The sequence below is a fragment of the Anomalospiza imberbis genome, chromosome 1 (genome assembly GCF_031753505.1).
Source record: "Anomalospiza imberbis isolate Cuckoo-Finch-1a 21T00152 chromosome 1, ASM3175350v1, whole genome shotgun sequence".
Classification (NCBI taxonomy): Eukaryota; Metazoa; Chordata; class Aves; order Passeriformes; family Viduidae; genus Anomalospiza; species Anomalospiza imberbis.
Genome location: NC_089681.1, coordinates 80,171,719 through 80,179,986, shown reverse-complemented (window position 1 = coordinate 80,179,986; position 8,268 = coordinate 80,171,719). Strand labels below are relative to the sequence as shown.

Sequence of the window (8,268 nt, the reverse complement as noted above, 5' to 3'; positions counted from 1 at the left end):
GATTTCCTAAAAATTTCTATAGCATGAATTTTTCTACTAGTGGTCCCTCATTTCTCCAGAACAGAACGCAGTTATAGGCAGGTGTTGCAAGCAGGATGCTCTTGAACGTTGCTTTTGTTAATTTACTAGCAACTCACATGAGCCTTTGGCCAGAGATTGTGCACAGGAGCAGATGCTCCAGGGCATAGTTGGAGTTTTCAGTTTTACTGTCAGTCTAATTGTAATTACTTTCATTTTCTTCTATTATGTCAATGACAAAATGGAAAGAGAGAGGAATGACACAGGGAGTCAATCCAGACAGCCATGGCTTAGGTGTAAAATGGTCTAAAGGCAATCCATACATTTTGAATGCTTTCCCAAGCAATGGAATGACTAGAAGGAAAGTACTCTGACCAGTAAGAGAATCAGCTTTGTTAATAGTTTTCAATGTAACAGCAGAATATGATTTTATTATTTTCCAGCTCAGAAAGTAGTGTTTATGCCTGAAAAGAGCTATTGCCAGAGATGCAAATAGCTCTCTGAAGTTCATCTGAAAAACATTAAAACTGCTTGAAATTCTTATTTATACACACAGCTGTGATGCAATTACAATGGTTATGCAAAATACAGTAAAAAAATTAGAGTTATAGCAAAAAACATCTACTGGAGTAAATACTCCATCTTTGTAGGATTTCCAAACTGTCATTCATATGAAAAAGACTTTTCCAGACCTCCACCATCGATCAGAAGTGAGATCCAATTTCTGAGAAAGCAGAGGTTTTGAGAGGTATCATGGCAACTGAATTTTTCCTTTAAAGAAAAATATGCACGGACCACCTCTGTGGTATTGATTTAAAATTTTTCATTTATGACTAAGTCCTTTCTTTATGTTCCCTTCTTCCATTTTTGTCGGTTTGCATTTGAGTACAGAGAGGTTTTAATTTAATTTCTCTAACTGAATAGTATTGATCAGTATACCTGTGACAGTGACTTAGCCCTCTTTATAAAAAATTTTCACTTCAACAATTTGAGTGTATTGTCTTCTTCTATATCACTTAAATGAACATCTGATTAAAAAATGTCTAAATCTTTGGTCAATTAAGATATGTTCCTTTTTCTCTTTTTGTTTTGTTTCATTTTATTTTGTAGAATCATAGAATTTCCTGAGTAGTAAGGGATCCACAAGTATCATCAAGTCCAAATCCTGGTCCTGCGCAGGAAAGCCCCTCACACTTTGTGTCTGAGGTCATGGGCCAAATACTTTTTGAATTCTGTCAGTGCTGTGACCCCTTCCCTGGGGAGTCCATTCCAGAGCCCAAACACCCTCTGGGTGAAGAATTTATTCCTAATATCCAATGTAAATCACCCCTTACACAGCTTCACGCCATTTCCTTGAGTTGTATCACTGGTAACCACAAAGAAGAGATCAGTGTCTGCCCCCTCCCACCTCCCCCCACAAGGAAGTTGTAACTGCAATGAGGTCTCCCCTCCGTCTCCTCTTCTCCAGGCTGAACAGAACAAGTGACCTCAGTTCCTCCTCATACAGCTTCCCCTCAAGGCCTTTCACCATCATTTCAGCTCTACTCTGGTTGCTTTCTAATAGTTTTATATCCTTCTTTACACAGTACTCCTGGTGAGACTGCCCCAGTGCAGAGCAGAGAGGGACAATCCCCTCCCTTGCCAGGTTGGCAATTCCCCCCAGGACAGGGTTGGCCCTCCTGGCTGCCAGGGCACTGATGGCTCAGGTTCAACTTGCCATTAACCAAGACCCTCAGTTGTCTTTCTGCAATACTGCTCCCCAGCCTCTCATTCTCCAGTCTCTGTGGACATTCAGGGATGACTCATCCCAGGTGCAGAATCTGGCACTTGTTTTTGTTAAACTTCATATGGCTGGTGATTGCCCTGCCCTCTGATTTGTTGAGGTCTCTTTGCAGACCCTCTCCAATTTAATGTCATTGGCAAACTTACTTTGTATTCCTTCAAGTTTTATGTCCAAGTCATTTATGTAGATATTGAAGATCACAGGGCCAAGGATGGAGCCCTATGGAATCCCCCTAGTGACAGGTTGTCAGTCTGGTGTCACCTCATTCATTACAATTCCCTTTTGTGCTCAACCTGTGAGCCAATTGTTCACACATCTCATGATGTGTTTATCCACCCGTGTGCTGGACATTTTGTCCAGAGGGATACTGTGAGAGACATTATTAAAAGCTTTGCTGAAATCCAAAAAGATCACATAAATTGCTTCCTTGGTCAGCTAGGTGGGCTATTTATACTCAAAAGAAAATAAGTCTGACAAACAAGACCTTCCCCTCATGAAGTTGTGGTGGCTGTGACTGATTGTCATTGTCGTGCAGGTGTTTTCCAATAATACCAGTTGATCTTTGGCCATACGAATTTTCTCCCTACAGAGGTGAGCAGCATCACTGTATTCCTCCCATGTCACCCAATCTTGTTTCCACTGGGCATAAAACTACTTTTTCTGGCTTAGCTCCAAAGCTAAGATGGCCTTCTCTCATAGCTGCTTGACTTTCAATATTTTGGAATTCCCTGCTGCTGTGCTTTTAGGAGGTGGCCATTGAAAAATGACGAGCACTGATGGACCCCAGTACCTTCAAAAATATTTTCCATGGGGTCCTTACTAACTAGTTCCCTGAGCAATCTGAAGTCTGTTCTCCTCATGTTCAACATTGATGTTTTGTTGGCTCCTTTCCCCCTGTCAATAGAGCATATTGGTGCTCTCCTGGGGTTCCTCTGGTTCTAGAAATTTGCCTTGCTCTATGGAATGTGTCTGCACCAGAACTGTTCACTTTGGTGTGTGATGGTTATAAGATTACCTTAATTTTTGTGCTCTTATACATACACCAGTACCTTCTTGCAACACTGATAAAGTGTTTCAACTTTAATATTATCATGACCACAGCAGAACTGTTATGGGATGGAAGAAGTAGGAAGAAACAAAGGTGTATGAAAAACTTGCACAATCTGCCAGAAATATGGGCCACTTCAACCAAATTTATTTTAGCTTAAATTCTACTAGCAGAAGTGAAAAGACATGCCAGAACTCTCATGATCTTTGTGAATATAAATTATTTTCAATATCAGTTAACTTGTCTTGTTGCTGAGTCAGGCTAGAGCAAGAGGAGGCAATAAAGCAAGAAGAGAAAACCTTGGAATGAGGTCTGAAAGGGAAGAAGTTTAGATAGGGAGCAAGGAAGGGGATTCCAGAATAGAACTTTCTTAGTGCACAAGAACCAGCTCATTCTTGAAAGAAGAAAGTATTCCAGTAGATCAATCTGATTCCCTGCAAGATAGGTCAGGTAACTTAATCAAGTCATAATCAATCTCTGTTCCCACAGACAAAAAGCAGGTGACTAAGGCTACCTTGCTCTGAAACCAGTCTCAGTGACACAGTTCAAAGGACAGCAAGAATAGTCTAGTTTATGTATTCCTTCCTCTTCTTGGTGTGAGACCTTGAGAGCTTTTTTGCTTCACACTTCAAGCATTCACTGTTTCAGCCGAGTTCAATGGGAATCAGTGTCCTGAACCTGTGTAATCACCACAATACAAAGCAGCATGAATCAAGTTGCCTACAATTATGGAGTATTTGTAACCTAAATTTCCTCTTGTATCCTAACCATGTCATAGGGATAGGAAGACTTTCTCTTTGGAATGGTACTGCAAAGAATTTAGTTTGAAATGAGTCATTGTGATCACAGGAAACTCTAACAAAAGAAAATTTAACTCAATTTTCAAACAGGGCACAAGTGGTGTTCAGAAAGCAGTCTAGGGTCATACTTGAATACAGACCAGTTCAAGAAAGGACTCTGTTCTGTGAACAAAAAACATAGACACACAGCAAAAATAAGATCCCATGATCACTGAACTAAATTCTATTATAATGAACAGACAAAGAAGCAAGTTCATTTTGTTGTCTGCACTGGTATTGCAAAGTCTTATGAATCCTGAATTTTTGTAAGTGAAATAATTTCCAAGTGTTCCTTGTATTATTTTTAGACAATGTGTCACTTTATAAATACTAACGCAGTAGAAATTATTTAATCTAATTTTAAAGAATGTTTTAGTGTTCTTTTTCCACCCTGGTATAACATAAAATAATATATCCCAATATATTTTCACAGACACTGTGCTATTATTCTCACTCAGAAGAGATGGTACATACAAAGCAAATGTTTCATCTCTCCTGGGTGAGAGGTTACTTTCATGGGAAATTCATTTCATAATGATTTCATATCTGTGATACTTAAGAATGATCTTCCAGGATCACACAATGAAACAGAAATCTTCTTGGGAAATGATACTACATATCCCATTAAGATTTAGGTCAGCTATGTTTTGAAGAAATTCCATCAGGATGTAAAGGTGCCCTCAGTGAATTGAAAAGGGCACAATAATAAAACTATCTGAACTGGGGAATGTGTGCAATAGGAAATAATTTCAGTAAGCCACAATGGAACATAAATTGAAGGTTAGAAATGAAAGAATTACAATAACTTTCAAGAAAAGAAAAAGGTACCAGATGCATATCACAAATTATCATGTTATGAGAGAAAAGCTAAATAAAGAGAAAAGAAAAGAGATATTCGAAATGTACTAGAAACATTTCTGTAAATGACCTTCTTGTGGCCTCTGAAAAATATTTAGACCAATCTGCTTTTTCTGCTGTTTCACATCAATGAGAAGGCAGTGAGGCCCTACAAAGAATATACAGTACTATTTTGGAATGCAAGATCAAAGGACTACGGATAGCTCACAATGATTCCAGTTTGGAAATATCAGATTTATTGGTTTTCAATTCTTCTTATTATAAAAGGACTGATAATGAACTTCATACAGAAGAAATAACTTGGAGAACCATGAAAACAGCAGTTTACAAGAAGTTTTGTGCACCTTATGCAGTCAGAGAGGTATATGTAAGGGACTTCAGCAGGATGTATTCTTTTTATCCTTGCTATTCTATCATTTCCCCACCTTAAATTATGCTCCTCCAAGACATAAGCAAATTAAATCAAACAGAAAAACCAATATAATGGTTCTATTCTTGATCTGAGTATTCTAGACTAAGTTTAGAATGACAGCAGTAAACAGAAAACATTTTTACCCAAAATATTTACTTATAAGTCAGAGATAACACTATTTGTCCAGATGAAAGCATTCTCCATATGAAACATTCACAGAAATGTTTAAAAAAATCAAATTCCAAAAAAGATAAAGTCATCTGCATTTCAACATTAGATAATTGCAATTTTTACCTTCTGTAAGATTCATATTTACATAGAACTGATATTTTGTTGCTGACCATTGAGTAGGCAAGTAAACGCAGTGCTGTATTTCCTCTTATGTATTGTCAGGTCTTCAGACTCAGATTTTATAACTCAAAATATCTTGGGGGCAAGCATGACTGAGAGACATTCCATCATCAAACATGTTATTTAGCAAACAAGGGCTCCTAAGTCACAGAGCAGATGATGTACCTATATCTAGAGTAGTGTATCCTAATGTACTATCATAAAATGTAAGATGTTTTCTCTTACTACCATAGTCAGAGTGATAAAAGATCAAAAAATTAATTCATTATTTTTAAAAGAGGACTTTTTTCCCATAAAATGCCTACCTAGTTTTAAGTAAGTTTTATCCTTGGATCACATCATCATGTTAGTATTTCCATACAGTAAGCTCCATAAGATGTATATGTGTCTTTTCCACTAGTAGAAATCACCTTAAATGTATGAACAGTATCAGAGTCTACCCGTGAGACTGATTTTTGCTGGCATTTCAAGTTTATGTTGAATTGTGAGTGTGTGAGAATAATATAAAAAATTGAATATAATAGAGTAATTTAGGTCAGAAAAATCCTTGAAATGGAGTTCAACCATAAACTTAGTGCTGCCACTACTAAAACAAATCCTCAAGTGTCACATCTGCACATCTTTTAAATACCTTGAGGGATGTTGACTCAATCCTTTTCCTGGGCAAACTGTTCCAGTGCTTAATAACCCTTTCCATAAGGAAATGTTTCTTATATCTTATCTGAACAACCCCTTGTGCAACTTGAAGCTATTTCCTTTTGTCCATCACTTGTTATCAGAGACAAGAGGCCAATCCCCACCTTACTACAATCTCCTTTCAGGTAGTTGCCAAGAGCAATAAGGTCTCCCCTGAGAATTCTTTCCTTCAGGCTAAACACTTCCTCAACTGCTTTTCATCAGACTTCAGACCTCTAGACCCTTGAACAGCCCCAATGCCCTTCTCTGAAAATGCTCAAGCACCTCAATGTCTTTCTTATTGTGAGGGGTGCAGAACTGGACACAAGATTCAAGGTATGGCTTTGCCTGTGCCAAGTACAGAGGAACAATCACTGCCCTCATCCTGCTGGCCACACTATTGCTGATACAGGCCAGGATGCCTTTGGCCTTCTTGTCTAACTGAGAGCACAGCTGGTCCATGTTCAGCTGTTGAAGCCCCAGGTCCTTTTCCACCAAGCAGCTTTTCAGCCACCCTTCCCCTGGCCTGTATCATTGCCTGGGGTTCTTGTCACACAAATGAAGGATGGGGCACTCGGTGTTGTTCAACCTCATGCAATTGGCTTCAGCCCATCAATCCAGCCTGTCCAGACCCATCTGAAGAGCCTTTCTATCCTCCAGCAGACCAATATTCCTGTCCAATTTGATGTCTCTATGCCCTCATCCAGATAAAGACATGAAACAGAACTGTACCACAATAGTGAGCCCTAGGGTGCCCCACTTGTATTTATTTGGCTGTCAACTGGCTTTCACTACTTTCACCACCACTCCCAGGACTCAGTCATTCAATTTTTTATCTAGTGGAAAGTACACCTGTCCAAGCCACGAACAGCCATCTCCTCCAGGAGAATGGAATAGACAATGGTGTCCGAATTACCAGCATCACAGTTTTGCCATCATAGAGTCATCGGGCATGGGAAAGACCTCTAAGATTAAGTACAACCCTCAATCTAACACTTTCAGGTCCACCACTAAATTATTTACCAAAGCACCACATCTACAAGATTTCTGAACCATTTCAGGGATGGTGATTCTGTCACTTCCCTTTGCAGCCTGTTCCAATTGCTGATCACCTTTGTCATCCACAATAAGCTGCTCAAATAAATTAATTTATTAGGCTGATGAGTTCCAAAGTTTTACATTAGCACAACATCAGTTTTTAGACATGGGGTTTTTGGTGTACTCCATACAGACAATAGAATTGTTCCAACTTACACTTTTGAAAACCACCTTGTCCATAGCTGCTATATGACTGAAGAAAAATAATCAGTTTGATAAAGTTCTCATATCTTTAGCTAAATAAATTTTGCAAGTCTGATGATATAGGGTTTAAAAATTACTTTCTAGGAATGTATTTAATGGATTACTATTTTCAGAGTAAAAATTTTAAAAAGTTATTTAATCAAAATACTCCTAATCCATAGTTAATTCTCATAGAAGGATCTTAACACAATACCTTAAAAATTTAATATGCAGAAGTAGAGTTGTACATATAGAGAATTAGCCCCAAAATTTTGTAGTGTATCTGATGTATTTTGAAGAAATCTTCTACTTCTCCTTTTCTGTAATGACCCCATGACAGGTATCCCAGAGGAAATGTTACTTACAGATAAAACTCCTGAAAATTAAATACATGCTTGAACAAGAAGCACTTTTTACTCCTTTTTGTGTAGAAACTACTCGAAGTTTTATATATATATAAACTATTTTTTAGGTCTAATTTGTAAAGTAAAGTTCTAAGAGGCCAAGGCAATATTAATTAGGCAAATGAAAAAAGCAAGATTATCCCTTGTGATTAAACTCCTTGTTTAAACTGTTACTGCAATCACCAAGAATAATTTCCCTTTTCAGTGTTTCAGATCAGCAGGGTTTATTGCATGCTGAGTTTGAGGACTCTTAGTAAGTAAACAAAATGCATGAATTGGAACTGTTACATTTGCTTTCAAGTATAATGTAGAAGTACATTAAATAAATTATTTGAAACTACTTCCAATCTCAAAACTGTAACATTTTCTAAAAACTGTAAGATATATTCCCACATGAAAAAGAACTCACCTTCTGGTTAAAAAGAGTTCCAAAAAATAAACAACTTTCCTACAGGTGGTTGATCTGAAAATTGTCTTTCCCTGTCCTCCATAGCCCAGAAGGACAGAATACTTACAGCTGTTGAGATTGGAATGCTAACTTCGTTGTCTGTGCCACTGTTTTCTGCTTCAGTCAAATTTTTCCTGCTACTGCTTTTGGC

The 8,268-nt window shown here is 37.9% G+C and overlaps 1 long non-coding RNA gene across 1 annotated transcript; it reads right to left on the bottom strand.

The window, feature by feature from the left end:
• Positions 1-3,388: 3,388 nt before the first annotated feature.
• LOC137480425 (uncharacterized) lies at positions 3,389-5,188 on the bottom strand. Its single transcript, XR_011002915.1, has 2 exons — positions 4,617-5,188; positions 3,389-3,527 (listed from the first exon to the last, which is right to left on the bottom strand). It is a non-coding gene; the product is annotated as an uncharacterized lncRNA (long non-coding RNA).
• Between the last annotated feature and the right edge of the window lie 3,080 nt (positions 5,189-8,268).